The sequence below is a fragment of the Kogia breviceps genome, chromosome 4, assembly GCF_026419965.1.
Source record: "Kogia breviceps isolate mKogBre1 chromosome 4, mKogBre1 haplotype 1, whole genome shotgun sequence".
NCBI lineage: Eukaryota > Metazoa > Chordata > Mammalia > Artiodactyla > Physeteridae > Kogia > Kogia breviceps.
The window spans coordinates 132432302-132452819 of NC_081313.1; the positions used below are offsets into that span (position 1 = coordinate 132432302).

General features: G+C 44.1%; 1 protein-coding gene across 3 annotated transcripts in view; it reads left to right on the top strand.

The window, feature by feature from the left end:
• The window catches only part of CPLX2 (complexin 2), a 124361-nt gene that overhangs the window by 26695 nt on the left and 77148 nt on the right, over positions 1-20518 (top strand). Inside the window, exon 1 of one of the 3 annotated variants that reach the window (XM_067031902.1) lies at positions 13219-13481. The exons of 1 other annotated variant lie outside the window; for it this stretch is intronic. The gene's annotated coding sequence lies outside the window, so the exon portion shown is untranslated. Of the gene's footprint in view, positions 1-13218; positions 13482-20518 lie in introns of those variants that run through there. One more of the 3 variants, XM_067031903.1, reaches the window with a different exon arrangement.

Genomic DNA, 20518 nt, shown 5'->3' on the forward strand with positions numbered 1-20518 from the left:
CTGGAATTTATCCTTGATCCTATATCCTGAGTTCCTGACTGACAATCTGCATTGGATGAGTACATCAGCAAACTTTTGGTTACAAATAACAGAAAACCTCATTCAAATTGACTTTTAAAAATAAAAGGAATTTATTGGCTGATGAGTGTTTAAAAAATTCAGCAGTATTTCAGGCTTCAGGCAAAGCTAGATCCAGCAGCTCAGTCACATTACCAAGGATCTGGTTTCTTTCCCTCTGTAAGCTCTATCTTCTACATTGTTGACTTCATCCCAAAGCTGTTACCCTAGTATTCCCAAGGTAGATTCAAGTAGTTTCCTGGGCTATATGTTCCACTTTTATGGGCAACAGGAAAGAACAGCTCTTTGTCACAGAATTCCTAGCATAATTCTAACAGATTAATTCTGATTGGGTCAGCTTAAGTACAAAGCCCATGCTTGCTTGGTTTAAGAGAACTGTGGTGGGGTCAATCCCAATCAAACCACATGTCTGGAAATTTGGGATCTTATTACCATTAAGGAAGGGGGAATATTGCTCACCAGCAGTCAGATTACGTCCATTATTGGATATTTTAAAGAGTTGTGCTCAAATTGTACCTGGAGGTGAGCCCAAGCTTTGCCTCTATTCTCAGAGACATCCTGCCATCTCCTTTCACTTCAACTCTCCTTCAGAGTTGGGAGACAATTAGTTGAAATTCTTTATCTTGAGTCTGGGTAAAGCGTATATTGAGTTTCTTGGTACTCCTCTTGCTATTTTTCTGTAAGCTTGAAATAATTTCCAAGTAAAATTTTTAAAAAAAATCTATAGTGCATGACCCATGTTTTGTCCCCATAGATAAGATTCGTGTAATCTTGATATTTGCTTTATCTTTGCTGAAGGGATGATAGAAAAGGGGGGTGGGTATTCAACAAAGTTGTTCAGAATGTTGGGAACACTGGTCTGGGAAGAAACTTCTAAGCTTTGGTTGGCTGGATGTGTATAAAGTAACAAAAAACCAAAGCCTTCCAAACAAAGATTAAGGCATGGGACCTCAAAATAAACACCTCCAAAGTGGAGCCAAAAGTTACTTTAGCAGGGTCGCATCTTCTGTCTCAGTTACCCCATTGCTTCATATGGGATGTGGGTTGATGAAAAGGGGCTGGCTTGTGTTCTCCCTTTCCCAGTGGAAGCGTTTATAGCAATTATACTGTGCTTGCCTCATCATATGGGTTGGAGGAGGAGGCATATAACTTGTCTGTTTAGTTCACCAGTTTCTAGATCAAGAGGAATGGCCCTCGAGGAACTGTACGAAGACACTGCAGCTGAGGAGCCTCATCCACACCTGAACCTGATTTAGATGACATGATTCTAAACCTTGAGCCTGCACCTGACAACATAACTGATGAGATTTAGGGAAAGTACTAGTAGGATGAAGGTAATTTGCATATGGGAAAAACATAAATAGTTTCTGATTAGGGAGCAGACCACGGTGGTTTTAAAACATGGCCCCCAAATTCTCTGACATTCCTCCCATCGAGAGTTGGGTCTATTATGTCCATTCCCCTTGAATCAAGGCCAAACTTGGTAATTGGTTGACCAAGAGAGGACAGCAAAAGTGGCACCATTTGACATTTGAAGCTAGATTAGAAAAGGCATGCAGCTTCTGCCTGGTTCTATTGAGATGCTCACTTTTGGAATCTAGACAAGGGGAAGGCTGACCAGCCTGTGGCAGGGTCAAGTAGAGAGATATTGGGGCACCAACAGTTCTCAATCCCAGCTGAGCTCCCAACTGACCATCAGCACCAACTTGCCAGCCATGTGAGGGAGCAATCTCGGGGATGAAGTCACCAGCCCCAGTCAAGTATCCCCAGCTAATGCCACATGGAGCAGAGACCAGCCTTCCCCACAAACCCTGCCCAAATTGCAGATTAGTGACCTAAATAGATGATTGTTTCTTATCAAATCACTAAGTTTTGAAGTGGTTTATTATGTAGCAAAAGTAACTGGAACACCGTGCAAATGGATGCAAAGGCACTTCAAAAGAGAATAATTTTGATATCAAAGTATTAAGAGACACCCTTGGGAATATTTTTTTAATCTATGAATATTTGTTAAAAAATAAGCCTCTTGATAAATGTACTGCAAAAGTCAAGTGAAAAATAAAGAAGGTTGTAATGAGCTGTCCAGTTTTACTGAAAAAAAAAACACCCTTAAATTCAGCACTTGATTCAATTCTTGTTTGTCCTTAAAATCAACACGTAGCTTCCATTATGACCTATGTTTTTCTAAATATAAGCTCTTGTTAATTTTATTTCATTTTTAAACTCTTGACAAAGTCCAAATCAAATCTATTAACCTGTATTTACTACAAAATGGTAGTCCTACTTTAAGTGATTCATATTGAATGGGATATTTTTTTTCTGGTCCCCAATTATTCTTGGGAAACCAAGAGATCCTCTTCAACTGCCTTGCCCATACCATGTTATTGTTGTGTCCCTTGGCTACCAGACTTGCATTTTCCTTAGCACAAGAAGACCCCAGTCTTCCAGGATATCCTCCCACTTCCAGCCTGCCCCTCCTTCAGTAGATGCCCACCTCCTTGTACCCACTGTGAAAGGACATCAGGGACAGCTGTCTCTTTCCACAACCCCACCATGCCCCGCACTACCTCATACCCTGCCTCCGGCTCTGCTTTTCCATTTGTCTCCACCTCTTCAGTTCTTTGTCTTTCTTCACCCTCTTCTCTGTGCTGTCCTAAGCTCTCCTCTTCATTCCAGGTGTCTACTAGGATTATACCAGCCTCTTCCAGGGAATGACCCAGACCAATTCCATCCAGTCCCCAATGCCAGTTCACAATGCTGACATTTCTGCCAGATTGGCCCCACTTATCACCAAGAGAAAGAGGTAGCAGTTAACCATGCGTTCTCAAGGAAAATTGAGATTGACAAACGACTTGCCTTGGGGCTAGATCTTGGGACAGGAATCTTGTGAATGGGACTTCACATTAGGAATTTCCAAATCCAACCTTTTTTCATCAGACATTGGGGGCTCATAACCCACTGTATAGTGGTTAGAATTCCTTATGTTGAAAGTATCAGAACCTCCAACTCAAACTGGTTTAAACTATAAAGAAAATTTTTTGTCTCACGTAACCAAAAAGGGCAGAGGTTGGCCTAGCTTCAGATAAGGCTTGGTTCAGACTCTCAAGTGATGCCACAAAGAATCCAATTTCATTCCATCTCTCCTCTCTGTCTTCTGCAATAGTATCTTCATCCTAAAGCTGACTCCTCTCTTGTCAGAGGATATCTGTCAGTATCTCCAAAAATTACTAAATTCACTCACCAACAGCTCTATACAAGTCTCAGAAATGAGTCTTTATTATTATATTAATTCAGCCCCATCAGAGAGACCATAATCCTTCCCCCAACATTATTCCTGCCCCCTGGTCCCCAATACATACATGTACACACACACACACACACACACACACACACACACACACACACTGAAAAGCATAAAGGGATGTAAAGCAAAAATAAACACTTGTCCCACCTCTCAGAGAATCCTGGACATATATGTTTCTTCACCTTTAAAAAAGATATATATATATGCACTATGTAGAAAGAGATATAGATTATATATATATGTTTGTACACAACAAAAATGTTATACATGGTTTATACTTAACAAAATGTTTACTATATATACTTTGAACTTTTCCTCATATTAATTAATATTCTTTTACAATATAATTTCTAATGGTACCATTTAATTCTGTCCCTTGTATCAGCACTTCTTTACAGGCTTCCTAACCACCAGTGATTTTATTTGGAAGCCCTAGACAATGCCTCAGTCTGCTATTGTCAAAAAACTTTATAAAATTATTGTTAATTTTATTAGTCTTGATAATGGCATTATGGTTATACTTAAAAGGAAGAAAAAATTTTTATTGGTAAGAGGTACATACTAAGTCAAATGATAAGATTCTAGGACTTGCTTTAAAATATTCCAGGAATAAATAAAAGGCACGGGGTGGGGAGGTGGTGTGGGCAGGGGCTTAGAAGTTGCTGAACAAGAGAAAAAATATTGAGTCTTATTGGCCCTGGTTGGCTGACTTCGATTATTTCACTGGCTGACCCTTGTGTAACTTCTGTGACCAGGGAGATGAAAGACACTGATGAGAGACAAGATGAGAAATGAAAGCTACTCTTATGATGGGGAAAATGGATGTTGGAAGGCTAAAAATTGACTCCAGACCACAAGTTCTCCATACTTCCTGGATGGAGGGTGTGTTAAAGGTACTTAACTGCCCCCAAGGTGGTGATAACAATTTGTGTCTGCACACCTTTTCACATTTCATCCATTACCTCCTTGGAGCCTCACACTTCCTCTTCTTCTGAAAGGTAAATACTAGCAACCCTGTTGTCCATATGAGCAAACTGACATTCATGCCAAGAACATATGACAGGTCAGCAGTGGAGATGTGACTTGAACTCCTAAATTCTCTATTTTTTTATGATAATGCCACTGACTTCTTACAAGATAAGTTTCTAGAAAACCAAATTCAAACCAGCCCCTAAATGGCAAAACGTGGTCCAGGCCTAAGTTTTTGGTCCCCCACTCAGTACACAAATATATCTACTAGGACAGCCAGTTTTATGTTCAGCATTCTGAAAACTCTGAATTTCACCATCTGTGAGTCTAGGGGATAATGTGTCCCGCCCTAAGGCTCCTTGACAGCATTACTGTTTCAGATTCCCTACTTGTTTGGATACTCCATTGGACTCCAAGTCCTTTCTTCTGTTCTTGCCTTTCTTCATCCAATGTCTATGGAACATCTACTTAAACCCAAAGTCCTCAGCATAACAATCAAGCTCCCCCACCTCTATTACTCTTACCTCCCCTCCAACCACTTTCCCCTTGCTCACCCTAATCTAGCCAACTGGATCTCCAACTGGATTCCCATTCCTCAGATATGCCAGGCACACTCCCACCCCAGGGCCTTTGCAGTCCCTGTTCTATGCCCACAGTGCTTGTTCCCTTGCTTTCCTCAAGCTGTTGCTTAAATAGCACCTTATCAGTGAGGCCTTATCTGACCCACCAGAAAAAATATTAACATCCCCAGCTCTCCCCAGTTCCATCTCTGCTTAAAGTTTTTCCATAACAATGTTCACAACAAATGTCTTACTCATTTGTATGTTTATTGTGTATCACCCTGCCCTTGAAAAGGTGAGCACTTCAAAGGCAGAGATTATATCTGTTTTGTTCACTGATGAATTTTAAGAAGCTGGAACTACTCTTGGCACATGGTCGGTGCTCAGTAAATATTTGTTGAAATAATGAATGCTATCAATACAGCCATCTAGCCATACTCTTTGGCCTTTAGGGTTTTCCAGACATGGATGATATCAGCCTAAGTGCCTTCTGATGTCAGGAGACCCAGATGAGACTCTCCAGGTGAATCTCTGCAGAGCCCTTCTTACTCTTAAGGTGCTCCTCTTTCTCCCCCATGGCAGTGGGAGGATGGGGTAGTACTCAGAACACCACTAACTCTGAAGAAACCCTCTTTCTTCCTCCCTTTTAACTTCAACCTTTTTATGCCCATAACTATGGCCAAACTTGTTTCAGAATCGGTTAGTATATCTTTCATGGGTGGACGGGCACCTCATGTTGCCTGGGGGTGCTTGTCACCTATATTTTATTTCTGGACTTTGTAGCCTCAGCTGACATTGAGCTAGAAACAGGCCATTTTAACACATACAATATATCATTGAATTTTCACAAGGACCCTGCAACATAGATGACTTTATCTCCATTTTGCAGATAGGGAAAATGAAGCTCAGAGAGTCCTTCCTCTCTGGTCTCTGAGACTGAGTAAACACTCATGAAGTAGTCTCTCAGTTGCCCCAGAGAGCTATGGATAATGCTGTCCTCAGCCCCTGGATGCCACCCCTATCCAGTGAGTCAGGATCTAATTATCTGCTGTTTTCTCTGTAGGACTCTGACTCCCACCCAGTCATTAGAACATTCTCTACCCTCAACCAGGCAGTGCCAGAGAAGTTGCTGACCCTGATCAGGTGGACCGTTATCCACCACTGCAATAAGTAGCTTGGTGGGGAGATAAATGGATGTGATTATTAGCTCAAATGAGGCTTGGGGTTATCTCTGGATTTTCTCTATCCTTATGGCAGACACAATGGAGAGGAGAGGGGCTGTGATTTCAGAAGCCAGGGGAGGGGACCAAGTACCTTTGTGACTTGAATTGTACCAAAGCTTGAGAGTCAAATGGGTTTGGGTTTGGATCCAAGCTCTGTGACCTTGGACAAGTCAATTCACCTCTCTGAGCCTATTACATTTATCTGTATGAGCAAGCAGAGACATGCTCAGAATGTTCTTCCCCACCAGAAGAAGATTACTCTCAAAGTTCTGGTTTGAAGGATTTTACATACATCTTAATTCTACATGAATTACTTCTAAGCATCTTATCTCCTGTTGCAACTCCTCAGCAACACCTTGAAAGAGCAAACTGAATTACTATTCAAAACAACAACAATAATAATAGCAGTCAACATTTACTGAGCTCTTTTATATACAAGCACTTTACAGGCATATTACCATTTAATCCTCTCAATAATCTTAAAAAATAGATTCTATTTTATTGTCTCTTTACATATGAGGAAATTTGGTTTATGTGGCTTGCCCAATGTCACAGATTTGGTGAGGAGTAAGACCAGGCTTAGAACCCAAGTTCGATTCCCCAAAACCAAATTTAAATGCTCTGCTAAATGCCTCATTTGCATGTGCCATGAAGTCTGTGGAATATTCTGATATGGGCTTGAAGTGACTTCATTAGAGTAACTTTTATGCAATCTGATTAAACTATTTTTATGAGCACTTACTATACTTGTCTCTCTGAGTCCCTGTTTCTTCATCTGTGAACTGGGGGTGATAACACTTCCCTTCAAATGGCTGTTTTGGATTGAATGAGATATAATAAGTGTTCAAGAAATATCAATGTTCCTTCTTTTCCCCTCAAAAATTAATACAAATTGATTTGATGAAATAATGATGCCTGGGATTTTAAGAACATCAATAAAAATAGGAAAATAAATAAGGTATAAAATTGATAATGTTGGAAATTTTCAGCCTACCTATTCAGTGTGTCACTCAATGCTACAACTTTTGAGATGCTGTGCACTGCACTGACACAAGAGTTGGATGACATGAAAAATAGAGCGGAGAAAGCGTCTTTCTCACTGAATCAACAGACATCCATTGAGCCAGTTTCTCCAGCACTGTGGGCTCAAAGATAAAAGTAATTGACTTGCTCTCATGGAGATTACATTCTGGTGAGAGAAACAAAAAAAAAATTAACGTTTCTAAGAGCAATAAGTGTTATCAAAAGCAAAACAAGATAATCATATAGAGTGTAACTTGGGATAAGAGGGGCTATTTTAGAGAATGTAGGCAGCTAAAACTTCCCAGAGAAAACATTTGTACAAATGCCTGAATATTGAGGAATACTCAAGAGCAAGAGAATAAGTGGTGGAATAACAGGATCTGAAAGAAAAGTGGGGCCAGACAATGTGAAACCTTAAAGCCTATGATAGGAAGTTTGGGTTTTATTCTGACTTCAATAGGAAATATGTATTAGACGTGTAGGAGGCTAATAACTTGATCTGTTCCATACTTTTAAAAGCCACATCGGACCCAAACAAATATGAACACTTGATTTATGACAAAGACAGCATGCAGAGCAGTGCAAGGAAAAATGATCTTTCTTTCAATAAATGGTGCTGTGTCAATAGGGTAGACATACAGTCAAAAAAAAATTAATCTTAAACCCTACTTCCTACCATGCACTAAAATCAATCCTATGTGGATTGTAAGTCTAAATATAAAAGCTGAAGCAATAAAGATTCTAAAAGATAACAAGGAGAATGTTTTCATGACCTTGGATAGACAAAAATTTCTTAAACAGAACACAAAAATCATTAACTGTAAAGGAAAAACTGATAAATTGAACTACAATAAAGTTAACAACTTTTGTTTGCCAAAAGCAAGCCACAAGCTGGGAGAAGATATTTGCAATATACCTAGCCTTAAAGGATTCTTGCCCAGAATATATAAAGAGTTCCTACAAATCAATAAGGAAAAAGCAGATATCACAATAGAAAAATTGATAAAAGATATGAACAAGCACTTTACAAAAGAAATTTTCTAAATAGTCATTAAACATGTGGATAAGTACTTCATTAGCCATCAGATAAATTCAAATTAAAACCACTACATACTCATTACATACATAGAATGGATAAAAGTAAAAGTAGATTGACAATGCCAAGGGTTGGTGGAGATGTGGAGCAACCAGAACTCTCATACACAGCTTATAAGGTATAAATTTGTATCCCAACTTTGGAGAACTGTATGGAAATATCTACTAAAGTTGAATATATACACACCTCATCCATTTATTTCATTCATGGGACTATTAATAAAACTTATATGTATCAAAAAGATCTATGCAAAATTTGAAAACCACTCAAAAATCCATCAACAAATTGAGATATAGTCATATAGTGGAATACTACGCAGTGATGAAAAGCAGCACATTGCTGATAAAGGCAACGACGTGAATGAATTTCACAAACATGATATTGAGCAAAAGATGCCGAACACAAAACACATGGCGTATGGTTTTTTATAAGTCAGCAACACTCATCTGTAGTGTCAGAAGTCAGAATTGTGGTCACCTATGAGTCAGAGTAAGGGAGAAATAACTGGGATGCCACGAAGGGGACTTATAATGTTCCCTTTCACTATCTGGGTGCTGGTTGCACAGTTATGATCACTTTGTGGTAATTAATCAAACTGTTTTCATGATTTGTGCTCTTTTCTGTATGGGATATATGTTTTAAAAATCACTTTGGGGAGCAAGAATGGAGCCAGGGAGATCAGTTAAGAGGCTGTTGTAGTAGCCCAGGCAGAAGATGATGATGGTGTGGATGGGATGCGATGTGGTGGAGATGGAAAGAAGTAGACTAATTTAGGATGTATTTTGGTGGAAGAGCTTAAATCATTTGCTGATGGATTGGATGCTGAGGAAAAGGAAGAATTCAACAGTGGCCAGTGACCCAAGCAGCTGGGCAGATGCAGAACCCCTGGTCCAGATGAGGAAGTCCAGGAAAGGAAACAGCACCATTTAGATGTCTTCATGTATTACCTCATTTATTCCCCCCCCCCAACCTTCCTTAGTAGCTATTTTTATCCCCAATTTACAGAAGAGGAAACTGGGGGTCTCAGAGATTAAATTATTTGCCAGGTTTACACAGGTCTGGGAGGAAACAGAATGGGAGGAAGTCAGGTATAGTGTTGGAGCCTGCAGACTCAAGCCAAACAGCCAGGGTTTGAAGTCTGCCTCTGTCAGGCAAATCTCTTAACTTCTTTATTCTTCATCTGTAAAGTGGGGATGAGTCATACCTACCTCACAGGGTTAATATATGTCAAGGGCTAGAAAGGGGCCTAATATAAGTCAGTGGTCTGTAAGTTAGCCATTATCAGGGTCCATGTGGACTTCCCAGAGGGGTGGAGAAACAGAAGGTAAATAGATTTTAGTTCTTGAGCCAAGACTGAGTTTCATTATCATGGTGATTGCCCTTCAAAACACTGAAACAAATGATGGCACGTAATGTTATTGCCACATAACAGAGACCATCAGGACCAAATTTCAGGAGCCAAAAGACATAAAGTGCATACAACAGAGGAAATCCTGGCTTGGCTGTGTGCTGGTCACCTAGATGCCAGTGTACTTTTCTGTATGTTGGAAAGGGAAATTGTTGCAATTATTTCAGCAACCATTTTGGATAACTAAATTCCAGCCTTTTCAAGGTGTTCAGGGGTAGGGGGCCATAGGTTCTAACTTTCCAGAGTCAGTAGTTCAAAGAATTCTGCACTCTTGGATTAAGTGATGCTTCTCATCCCTTCTCTTTTACTTGAATTATTGCAGTAACCTCTAAACTAGATTCCTCCAATTTCTTCCTCTTCAACATGTACTTACTGAGCTCCGACATTGTACCAGCTTCTCTGCTAGGTGCTAGGGAACAGTAAGAAAAGCCCCCAAATATGGTGCCCTCATGGAGCGTCAGGTTCACATCACTCTAGAGCAATATTTCTGTTAGTAGAAAGCACTTTGCAAATTGTAAAGGGCTTATCCAATGTTGCTCTTGTGAGATGATCAAGGTGATGATGGCAGTTGTTAAAGCAGAGTTCTTGCCTTTAAATTGTTCTCCACTACCTGTAGGATAAAGGCATACAGCCAAGTCCAAACTGAATTCCAGACTCATTTCCCATCTCTCATCCCTTACACCAGCCATACTCTCCATTCACACCAAATCACTAACCGTCCCTTAATTTCCATGCCTCAAGGACCTTGAATATTCCATTCCCTCTTCCTGAAGTACTCTATGTTCTGTCTGCCTCGAAACTCCCACTTAACCCTTCAAGATCCAACTTCAACCTCCTGTAATTTCTCCCCACAGATAGTTTTTATCCCTCCTTCCTCTCTTTCTGCAGTACTCTCTACATGAGTGTTTCTCAAAGGGGTGAAGATATAACAGAATGATCTAAGAATTATCTTCAAATCCCAGGCCCGTCCCTGCTCACCAGACATTAAGATTCAGTAGGTCTGGGGTGCATAATGGTTAAGAACTCGGGCTTTGAGTCAAACAAACTCAGGTTAAGTTCCAGCTCAGCTGTTTACCAGACTCATGACCTTGGCCAAGTTACTTAACCTCCCTAAGGTTCTGTTAGCTCTGAAAAATGGGGATAGAAATAGGCAGGAATGATAAGTTGAGACAACATTGTATCAAACACTTAGTACAGTGCCTGATACCTGGGAAGGGCTGGAGAAAGTGAAGTTGCTATTGAAAAGAATGTCAGTTTATTCTGACCCTGACAGCATATCCATTTCTTTTCCAACCCATCCATCTCCAGGTTGAGAACCACTGCTGAGTATTCATAAAATTGTACTATGATCCATTGTTTCTGTGCCATGTCTTACTAATGTGAAATCCCGGAGGGCAGAAGCCATGTCTTAGTTCTAGATCCCCAGTACATAGCACAGTAGCAGGAATAGCATCGCCACTTACAAGCTGTGTGATCTTGGTCAAGTGAGTCTTGCTTTTTTGGCTTCAGATATTTTTGATGTTGGGGAGAATAATACCTGCCAGATAAGACTGTTATGAATATCAAATGGGACTTCGGATGTGAAAGTGCTTTCTATGGTATGGAGAAGGGAGTTGTTGTGGTGAAAGGGGGCTGTGATTCAGGCCTGTCATCTCACAGCCACATATCTATGGCCCTCCACTTCCTCTTCTTCCCCGTTCTATGGAATATCAGTGTGACCTTCTTTCCTTAAACATTCTCAGTTGATTTACACCTAATAGAAGTTTGCACAATGACCTGCACAATAGCTCAAACCTTTCTGAGGGGAAAGTGACTATAGATGCATTGGGGTGAGGTAAGTGCCCCTCAGAATGCTAACCCCTGAGAATACTGCATGAAGTAAGACATCCACGATGAGAGTTTCAATCCCAGTTGAGGGAAAGTCAATGATCAGCAAGAAAACATACAAATTTTAGAGAGTAATAATTCCTAAGAAAAATGAAATAGACAATGTTAAAGAGTAATTCAGAAAGCAAACATTAGATGGCCAGAAAAGGCCTCTTTAGGAGGTGACGTTTGAGCTGAAACCCAAAGGACAAGGAAGATTCATCCACGTGAAGATCAAGGTTATGAGGATCCCAAACAGAAAAAACAGGAAAAAAAAAATTTTTTTTAAAGCAGCTTGGGGGACTTCCCTGGTGGCTCAGTGGTTAAGAATCCGTCTGCCAATGCAGGGGACACGGGTTCAAGCCCTGGTCCAGGAAGATCCCACATGCCGCAGAGCAACTAAGCCTGTGCACCACAACTACTGAGCCTGTGCTCTAGAGTCTGTGAGTCAAAACTACTGAAGCCTGCAAGCCACAACTACTGAAGCCCCAGTGCCTAGAGCCCGTGCTCTGCAACAAGAGAAGCCAACACAATGAGAAGCCCGTGCACCACAATGCAGAGTAGCCCCCGCTTGCCGCAGCTAGAGAAAGCCCGCGGGCAGCAACGAAGACCCAATGCAGCCAAAAATAAATAAGTAAATTTAAAAAAAAAAAAAAAAAAAAAGCAGCTTGGTACAAAATGGAAGTCACTGTAGGTGGAATTACTGAGTCAAGGGAGAGTTGATGGAAGGCTGCCATGTGGGGCTTTGCAGGCTGTGATTTTTTAAAATAAATAAATATCTTCCTTTCCTTGCTCATTTGAATATACATTCATATGTTGAATGAATTATATGTTGAATATATATTGAATATATATGCATATATATTCAAATGAGCAATCACATGAAGGAAAGGAAGTTACTGTGACTTCTGTTTCTCACGTGTACATTCACTCAGCATACGTAATTCAACAATTCAACAGTTCTATTGTGCTCGGAGATGGAGATACAAAGATAATACATGGAACCAGTTTTTATGAGCCTGGTAACAGAGGATATAGATATGTAAGTAATTACAAAACAATGTGACAAGTAGTCTAGTAAAGGAATTTAGAGGCTGAGGGAGCTTAGAAAAGAGAGTGATTGTGCCTTAGGGATTAGGGAAATTTTCATTGAAAATGAAGATACCTTTACTTGCAAATAAAGCATAAGTAGTAAGGGGGAAGAATGTTCCAGCCCAAAGGAGCAGCTGGTTCTAAGGCACTGGGGTGAGCCTGTTCAGAAGGAGTGGTCATTTGTCCTGATGGGAACACAGTTGGAAAGGAGGCCCTGGGTCTTCCTGGTAAAGGATCTTTAAATGGCACACCAAAGAGCTTGCATTTTATTATAGATACACGATATATATGGAAGGTTTAGAAAGCTCTCCCTAGGGAATGATAGATGATGGACTGGAGTTAGGTACTAGAGGCAGTTGGACCACTGAGTGGAGTTTGCAACAGAGCAAGTACAAGATCTGCATTTGGTCACTGGTCACAGAAATGGAGAGGGAGGGAGAGATATTTCCAAGGCAGGATGTCCTTTGTCCCTTAAGTAACAGGACCCTGTTAGCCCCCAAACTTCAGGGCAGAAATGACTGTATGGGGAACTCCCCCATGCCTCCCTCTTGGTTTCTGACACCTCTGCTGGCGCCCTCTCTCGTCCCCGTCGCCAGCCCCCGCCTCCTTTCTCAGGAAGCTTGGGTCTCCCTGGGAGCGGGTCTGCCCTTCGGGAAGGCCTCTCGGCTCTATGCCCTGCAGCCCGACTGACATTCGGGGCGGATCGAAGAGGGGCTCGGCGGCCCCTGCGTGCACTTGTGCTAGCCCGGGCAGGAGGGAGCGCCTCTGCGGAGAAGCCTAGGAAGTGGGCGAGGGAGAGAAGCGCCAGAATCTCGGTCCCGGGCGCCCTGGTCGGCCGCGGAGGAGCTGCAGCCTCCAACAGGTTCGTAGAACGCGCGCTCGCTCTCTGTCGCTGAGCCGCCACCGCCTCCGCTGGAGCAGGTTCGCCAGAGGGACCCTAGCCATAGGCCCCGCGCTGCGGAGCTCCCTGAGGGCGGCTTCCTCCGCCCTCCTTCCTTCTCCCAGTAGCTCTCAGCTGCCGCCGGCTCTTCCGGGGCGAGGAGGAGGGAACCCCAGGCTCCATATCGCTTTAGCACCACCTCAGGGACAGCTCTCGCTCCCAGCGTGGTACCCTCCCCGGGTCAGCACTTGCACAGGCAGACAGCGGCCGCCCGGGCGGCTCCTCTCCTCTTTCGGTTCTGGCTCAGTACCACGGCAGCGGAGGACAGTCCCTGGCCCCCTCTGGCTCCGCTCCCCGCGTCAGCACCGTGGCGGCGGAGAGGTCTTTCCGGGCTCCGGCTTCCCAGCGAGCCGCGAACAAAGACAAGGGGCTGGAGCCTCCCGCGCTCCTTGGGAGTGGGTGGTTGACTCGATGGGGGGATTTCGACTTCCCCCAGAGCAGTGTCAGGGGCGAGCTGGGGAGGAGGGGCCTAGTCACATTCGCGCGTCTCTGGCTTAGGTCTGCAGTTCACCAAGGCCTGGCCGTGCAATGGCGGGTCCCAGCTGGAAGTCGGAAAGAGGGTGGGAGGGGAGACAGGCACGGAAGGGTCCCGGGCTGCAGTTGGGCAGGCTAGGCCTAGGCTAGGAGGAAGGAGTGCGCCGCCCCCTTTTTCCTCCAAGCCCCCACCCATAGCTCAGGACCACGGACTTCCTTAGGAGAACCTAACACAGATGCCTGAGGCTGGCAGCTGCAATCACTGACTCTGGTTGTCCCTGGAACATCCCTAGAAAGTGTGAGCCTGAGTTTCCGTGGGGGGAGGTGGCCGAGAAACCACGGGGAAGCCTCACGAAGCCGGCAGCTACATACTACCCCTCCCTCCTGCCTAGGGTTCAGTCCCCAACTCCAGAGTGAAGCCCGCAAAGAAGGAAGGGAGAAGGAGGGGACCTGGGCAACAGGTTGTGGACACGGCTTGGCTCTGGGAGGCTGCAAGTAGCAAGAAAAGAGGTTGAGAAGCTGGGAGGTTCCCAAACAGGGAGGCCAGTTCAGAGGCAGGAGAACAAACGTGGAAAGAGGAAACGTTTTCTCTGCTAGCTGAAACTGGGAGGGCCCTTGGATCACGTGATCCTCTCGCTCACTGATAGTCTCACCGGGACATGGGAAGACTGAGTTTAGGGGGCAGAGGTAGTTTGCCCAAGGTCACTCAGCAATTTAGTAGCAGAATTGAACCTAAAGTTCAGGCTCCCAAAACCCTGTTATGTAAGATTCATAGATAAGTCTTAAAAATCCCAGATGTGTAGAGAAGTGCAGAGTAGTTTTAGTTCTGAGTCCAAATCTCAGCTCTATCACTTACTGGCATGTGACCTTGGGAGAGCGACCTTCTGAGAAGACAGGTTAATAGTATCCACTTGTAGTGAGGATTTAACGAAATACCTATGTAGTGCAATTAGGGTAGTGCCTGGCAAATAATAAGTGCTCAAAAATATTAGCTACCGTTCCTGTTATTATTCTCGCTGTAAACATGTTCTGAGGACTCTCATGTGCACTGGCTGTGAACTGGGGAGATAGAGAAGTGTCCTGAAAAGGACACAGACCAGCACAGGAAACAGAAAAGAAAACAACTGCAATATGATGTGATACGTGCTATGATCAAGGTGAGTATACAAGGCTGTGAGATCACAGAGGCAGGAGTGATTAACTGTGAGGGAAGGAAGAATACTACCTTGGATAGATGGAACTGTGTATAAATGCCTAGAAGTGTGAAATCACAGCCACCAGGGTGATATCACTGTGCCAGAGGGTCCTCAGGATGGGGACTATGAAATGAGAGTGGAGAGAAAGCTGGAGTCAGTCTCCAAAGGGCCTTTTGTGATGAAATATTTCAAACACATTTTTTTAAATAGAAAGAATAGTATAATAAACCCCCATGTACCCATCATTCAGCTTCAACCGTTGGCCAATTTTGTTTCATCTATACTCACACTCACTCTCAGCACACATACACGTACACACACAGAGAGAGAGACTTATTTTGAAGCAAACCCAAGACATCGTATCATTTCTTGCAAAAGGATTTTTAACATTAATAACAACCTCTGGCATTCGAATGCCATTTCACCTTGGAAGTCACTAACTCAAATCATGACTTTCTCTCTTCAATATATTCTGAACATTCCTGTCCTTAGCAGAAAGTTTTGAGAGAGGCCACACTATGGTGATAAGCCACAGGCATTAGAGAAACTATTTCAGAAAAAGCAAAGGGTACGTCAATCCCCAACAGATTTTACCAAGCCAGAATGATCTCCACTACCTACACTGTGGTTAGAGGCCAGTGGCTAGTGGCAAGGCTGATCAAAAGACAAATTGAGCCCCATAAAGAAAAAGAAAAGTAATCTGAATCATAAGCTCATGAATATAGAAAGTGTGAAGTCATGGAAATCATTGATTTGGAAATCATCCAACCCAACAGCTACTACATTTTACAGATGAGGAAGACAGTGGTCAGAGATGGGGAGGAATATATCCAAATTTCCACAGGCCCGAGACAGAGCCAAGACTTTGAGCTTATAATCAACTGTTCTATTCAGGTCACCATTTTGCCTGGAAGATTAAATTTTAGACTTTCTTAGCCCCTACACTTGGGATGCCATTTCCTTCCCCCATCTCAAAGAAGCTGGAAGGAAGAGATAAAAGTGGGGCGGGAAGGGTCCTTCCTGATTCTCAAGAGGATGAAGATGTGTGGCAGTTGGTCTCTGAGGTACCCTGACAAATTTCCCTTCTATATCCTTTTGGAGAAAGTTGAGGATGGTGGTACCTCTATTCTGGCTGCTGTACATTAGCAATGGCTCTGTAGTCAGACTTAACCAGAAGCATGTGAAGCCTCTCTTTTCCCATTTGCCCTGAATTTGGCTGCACGTCCTTCTAGGCTACAGTCTGCAACTCCTTTGAGGTGTTAAATGAGGCCCAGGCCCTGGCAGGACTCAGAGCTCTTGTGCCTTCCTGGAGCATGATGTATCTCCTGTTACTAATGAAATGTGATGGCCGTGACAGGTGTGTGTGCTCCCATTGGGCTCTGGGCACTTCTCAAGTCAGCATTTTTGCTTTTCAGGGATATCCCTGCCTGCAAAATGGTGAGGACAATATCTTACAAGTTTCATTGAGTCTTAGGGGGACAAATTAAAACGTGTGTAAGAAGTTCTAAGCATCCCTGATAAAGAGAAGTCAGTAGAGAATAGTCAATAAAATGGCCTTATTTCTGAGAGTATGATTGCAGGTAAGACATAGGAAGGTAATAAAGGTAGTGAATTTCAGCTTGTGAAATTATCTCAGCTTTTAGCCTGAGATGAGACCAATTTAGATAAATTATATTATATTATCTGGGCCTAGTCGAATTGTAGGATCCCAAAGGGACCTTGGAGAGCATCTAATCTTCCTTCAACACTTACTCATTGAGTGGCTATGACGTCAGGTACTGTTCCAGGTGCTGAACAAGACACCCCAGACCCCTGCTCTCATGGGGTTTACAGACTTGCAGTAGACACAGTCATTAACAACAATTAAAAGGCAAATATGGAAACATTTATTTTTGGGGTTTTTTTGGTTTTTTGTTTGCTTGTTTTTTTGCGGTACGCGGGCCTCTCACTGTTGTGGCCTCTCCCTTTGCGGAGCACAGGCTCCGGACGCGCAGGCTCAGCGGCCATGGCTCACGGGCCCAGCCGCTCCGCGGTATGTGGGATCTTCCCGGACCGGGGCACGAACCCGCGTCCCCTGCATCGGCAGGTGACCTCTCAACCCCTGCGCCACCAGGGAAGCCCAAATATGAAAACATTTAAGTCAACAAACAAAAACAATAGAGGAAGTCTGTCTGCAATGGTGACGTGGAACTGAGGTCCAAATTACAAAAAGTCAGTCATGTGTGGATGTAGGGTGAAACATTCCAGGCAGAGGAAATAGCTCTGTCAGAGGCACTATTGAGAGCCTGGACTGTTCGGGGACAGAGAGGAGGCCAGTGTGACTGGAGCAGAGCGAGTGAGGACAGTGGCAGCAGATGAGGGCGGGGAGAAGGCAGGGACCAGACCATGCAAAGCCTTCTAAATGCAATGGATTGTCACTGGATGGGTTAATTAAGCAGGGGACTGATATAAACTGGTTTGTTTTGAAAACTGCCTCTGGTTGCTGCAGGGAGAGTGGATGATATGTGGATGCTGGGCTGGGCAAGAGCAGGTAGGAAGTGTGAGATGCAGCCTCCCCCACTGAGGTGTTCAGCATCCAGCAGAGAAGACAATACACAAACCAGAACAACACTATTCCACGGGAAGGGCTGCTGTGGGGAGAGACGTGCAAGGCGTTGTGGGAACCAAGACAAGAAGAATTCATTCAGCCTGGGAGGCATCAGGGAAGGCTTCCTGGAAGTGGGCGATGGCTGTTGAATTGTATCTAGAAAAGGAGAGTAGTAGGGCTGGTGTCCAACACAGACGGAGAGGTAACATAGCAGCAGTGGAGTGCATGGAGTGGGAGCCGGGCTGCCTGTGTCCAAATCCCAGCCATATCGTTTAGCAGCTGCGTGCACTTAAGCAAGTTATCTACCTCTGTGTGTCTCAATGTCCTCATCTTTAAAATGGAGATGTTGAGAATGACAACGCATTTCAAGGTGTTTCTGTGAGGATTAAACAACTTAAAATCTGTGAAGCATTTAGACAGCACCTGGCACTTAGAAAGTGACAAATGAGTGTTGGTTAAATAAAACTGGAGCAGAATGGGGGTGGGGGAGCAGGGAGCATGTGCTGAGGAAGGGAGACTAGAGTCCAGCGCTGAGGCGCCTTGAAGATAGGCCAGAGATACCCGTCTTGCTTTTTTTTGCAACGATGGGCCATCAAAGGCTCTTAAGCATGGGGATTAGGGGTAGTGAATAAGCTAAAACCCAAAGACCCAGAGAGAAAAAGTATCTACCCAGAGTCACACAACCAGTTACCGGACACTGTCATCTGTCTCCCCTACAGATCCATTATTGTAGGAGGGCAAGGGCAGTATATATTTTGTTCCCCCATTGCAGCCTCGGGGTTAGATGAATGCCTGGGATATTCTCAGTAAATATTTATGGATGCATTGCTGAATCAAGGACCAAATAAGTCAGGGAAAGTCAGAATCCTTGAATCCTCAAGAAGATCAGTGCATTTTGGACAGCGGAGAAACTGCTCTCAGAAAAATAGATCAAATTCCTGGAGATGTTGACTGGGGACCTTCCAAACCCCAGCTTCTCCTGTGACAGAGACACTGCCGCCCACACTCCCCCAGGTGCCCCCTCAAGCAGCAGCAAGCATTGCTGCATAGGGTTCAGAAGTTAATCTTGGTAAAGTGCCTGGAGATGAGAACTGTTCCCCAGACATTCAGCGTGGTAATTGCCAATGAGGAGAAAATGTATGTCTCCGTTGGCAAGAGGCAGGACTTTGTGTTCCACAAAAACCAGCCATTAGAATTCCTGTCTCTGACTTGTCAGCTGTGACAGCCGGGCAGGCAAGTAGGGTCTTGCAGTTCAAGCAGCAGATGACAAGAGACTCAGAGGCACTCAGATCCAGCTCTCACGTTGCTGACCGCCTACTCCGAGCCAGGCATGGGACGAGGCACTTCTCCAAATTGGAGAGAATCCTAACCCCTGCACTTCCAAGCTGGGTGATCTTGGGCAAGTCCCTGCACTTCTCTGAGCTTCAGGTTCATCAGGTGTAAAATGGGGATAATACAGCTGGCCCGCCTGGGTCATTTTCTTTTGATTCTGACAATGTGGGGTTAGGCTTGTTACCTCATTTCACAAATGTGGAAACTGAAGCTCAGGGTATGGCTCACTGATTCCTCAATACTCACTGAGCACCTATGATGGGCCAATAACTATTGCAAGAGCTGGAGAGACAATGAAGAAAAAGATAGATAAGATACAGTCCCATCTCTTGCAGAGCTCACATTCTAGTGGGGAGACAGGAAACAAGCAAGAAAACAAATATAATTCCACCAAGTTATATAAGTGCTAGAAGGAAATAAAAGACGGAATGTGCTAAGGAGGGTGGGGGCTACTTACATAAGGCAAGCAGAGGAGACTTGAAGGAAGGGGCATTGAAGCTGACATCTGGATGGGGAGAAGCAGCTGGCCATGAAACAAATGTCCAGGCAGAAAGTGCAAAGGTCCTGGAGTAGGAATAAGCCTGACGAAGTCACAGAACAGAAACCTAGTAAGTGAGGGGGAGGGTGGTAGAGAAGAGGACAGAGAGGTTGACCAGGGCCAGAGCAGGCAGGGCCTTGAAGACTTGTTGAAGCAGAGGGGTGACAGAATCTAAATTCTGAGTCAGTTCCCTCCATCACCCCACCAGTAAGGGACCTGATGTGGCAAAGCCCACATCGGAGTGATCTCCTGGACCCCTTCAGGCCCACAGTCCCTGCTGCCATCTCCAGAGCAGGTCAGCCAAAGGGCAAGCAAAGTGATGCATTCCCCCGCTGGGAAATAAATCCATCAGCTGGCTGGCTGTCGGGTGGGCACCACAGTGCCTCGCAGGCAGCATCCTAATGCCATGAGGCAGGAGAGGGAGGGAGAAGATACAGGGCCAGCCTGGACTGGAGTGAGGCAGGTGGGAGAGGCACCGGCCTCAGGAGCAAAATGTAAGGGGGTGCTTAGAAACTCAGTCATCAAGACAAATAACATCTTGTGCAATATCTTTAATAAAACGAATGCAAAAAATCCATGATGAATAAAGTACAAAATATTTTCAACTAAAGATAAGATTCCAAAAGAGTCAGGTTGAGGGGTGAGTCATTCGTGTGCAGGATCTAATCCTGATCCTGAGATGTTGTGTCCCTTGCAGGGACACTTCCTCAGCCAGGGCCCTGTTCCCACTGGGAGCCAGCACCCAGAGCTGGTCTGTTCATGATGAACTGAAAGAAACAGTTCTTAGCAGGGACCTCAGAGATCATTGCTAGCCTCAGTTGTGGAGCCAGAA